The 2,369-nt window shown below is 41.7% G+C and overlaps 1 pseudogene; it reads left to right on the top strand.

The window, feature by feature from the left end:
• The first annotated feature begins 950 nt into the window (after nt 1-950).
• On the top strand, nt 951-1,841 carry LOC125197985 (annotated as a pseudogene).
• Nucleotides 1,842-2,369: the final 528 nt, after the last annotated feature.

Raw genomic sequence — 2,369 nt, 5'->3', positions numbered from 1 at the left:
AATATAAATTTATTCACACTACGATTATTTTTTTTGTTTCCTTTTAAAAAAACTTTCATTCTCCACTTCTTTGGTGATGATTTGAAATCAAGACCAGTTGCAATATTAGTGCAAGGTTTATGGCATACAACTCATTTGAGGTGGTCACATATTTACTAATGGTGTCGCCTCGCCTCACTACACCCTATCCCACAAAACACTTCAATTTTAATTTGCATAATTACTCTGTCTCCACTGACACTGTATAGCACACCACCAAGAAATTGGCTAGGTCCATTTTTTTATAAAAAATATATTTTGACTATTATTTTTTCCGTCCCATAAAAACAAAAACGTAAACTTTAGAAATATGAATTTTAAAGTAACATTAATAAAGTGTGAGAAAAATAGAAAGAAAAAGTGATTGATATATTGCTAAGAGAAAATGAGTCACCCTTAGAAAAAATTGTTAAAATAAGAGACAAATTTAAAGGACCCAAAATAGGGAAAAAAATAGACTATTTTTATGTGAAGGAGGGAGGGAGGGAGGGAGTACATTTTTATTGACAATGCTCATATTACTTGGAATTTAAGATTCCTGCTCGTTCATCATGCAGCTCACTTTTCTTTGGATGTCATACTATAAGTAAGTCGTTTCTTTCGTCGGAGTACTTTTTTCTCAGCTTACTCTATTTTCTCTATCCACTAAATTCATTAAATATCAACTTTTTAGATCTTGTGCATGTAGTGTCTCAATTACTCCATAACGGAGAGATTACAAATTTTTAGACTACATATCCACATATTTTACTTATTTAGGCTTCTCAATAAAATATTGAAGGACTAAGTTTGAAGAGTGGTTACAGTTTGGTGTGTCTCTACCTATCCCTTATCAGTTTCCCAAGGCAAATTCTTCTTAAATCAGTCAATAATAATAAAAAAAATACTCCAATTAATAAAAAATGTCTCATTTGTCATACATATTTTCCTGAATCAGTTTGGTGGGGCTGTTCACCTTCTTTTCCCACAACAAAAACTAACAATAAAAACTCCCTCAACTCTAACAAACACAATCACTCTTGAACTGAGATGAAGACGATCACGGCCCGAAGCCCGCACGACTCCTCCTTCTCCTTCTCCCGCAGATACTTCAACTGGAAGAAGAAGAGCCCCGACGACGAAGAAGACGACGACATGGCCGAAACCCTCAACCTCCCCCACGAGGAACAAGAAGACGACCTCAGCTTCCACCTCCGCCGCTCCCGCTCCGCCGGCGCCGCCGCCAAGAAAACGCCGCGCAAAAGCTCTCCGTGATGGCGGTGGCGAAGCTGCGGTGGGCGCGGGCCTTGGGGCGGGCGAGGCCTAATCTGTCGTCGGGCCTGGGGACGAGGTGGTGGGGACGCTGTTCGGGCACCGGCGCGGGCACGTGTGCTTCGCGTTCCAGGAGGACTTCAAGCTGGGGCCGGGGTTTCTGGTGGAGCTGGCGACGCCGACGAGCGTGCTGGTGAAGGAGATGGCGTCCGGGCTGGTGAGGATCGCGCTGGAGTGCGAGAAGCGGGCCGAGAAGAAGGGGCGAAGCTTCTGGAAGAGCCCGTCTGGAGGACTTACTGCAACGGGAAGAGGTGCGGCTACGCGATGAGGAGGGACTGCGGGCCCGACGAGTGGAAGGTGCTCAACGCCATCGGGCCGATCTCGATGGGGGCAGGGGTGCTGCCCGGGCCGGCCTGCGAGGATGGAGAGATGATGTATATGCGGGCCAAGTTTGAGAGAGTTGTGGGCAGCAAAGATTCTGAGGCTTTCTACATGATGAATCCGATGGGAATGGAGGCCCCGAACTCAGCATCTATTTGCTTAGAGTTTGAATCTTTTCTTTTAATTAATTTAAGTTTATGTTTGAATTTACTTCGGTTTTTACTTACTAATGTTTTTAGGCTTTTTTTTTTAAAAAAAATGGGGAAAGTTTTAGTGGGATAGGAGAGATGGTTGGTTGGATATATGATGATGGTACATTGTGTATAGGTGAGGGTAATTACTCTGTTTTTTCCCTTTCCCTAATGAATGAAAGCTGGAGAAATGCACTTATTGTGTTGTCTGCTAATTTTTGGTTGATTTTGCTATTTTATTATCTTTGTCTAAACACATCAATGATTCATAGTTAATGATCTACGCCCCTTCTTATTGAGTGTGAATGGCTAGGAATGGATTACACTTATGTACAAACATAATTAGGAATTTAGTATTGTCTTATCTGGTTTTGCTCACCATTTATATCTTGTGCCAAGATTTTGGGTGGAATTCACACGACCAAATGTTAATATTTTATCAAAAATACATTAGACATGCAGATAGATGTAATATTTTTATCAGAGAAAACACATGGAATTATTGAG

This window comes from Salvia hispanica, unplaced genomic scaffold, assembly GCF_023119035.1.
Source record: "Salvia hispanica cultivar TCC Black 2014 unplaced genomic scaffold, UniMelb_Shisp_WGS_1.0 HiC_scaffold_1142, whole genome shotgun sequence".
In the NCBI taxonomy this organism is placed as follows: domain Eukaryota; kingdom Viridiplantae; phylum Streptophyta; class Magnoliopsida; order Lamiales; family Lamiaceae; genus Salvia; species Salvia hispanica.
The sequence above is the reverse complement of the archived record's forward strand: the minus strand, read 5'-3'. Positions and strand labels throughout refer to the sequence as shown.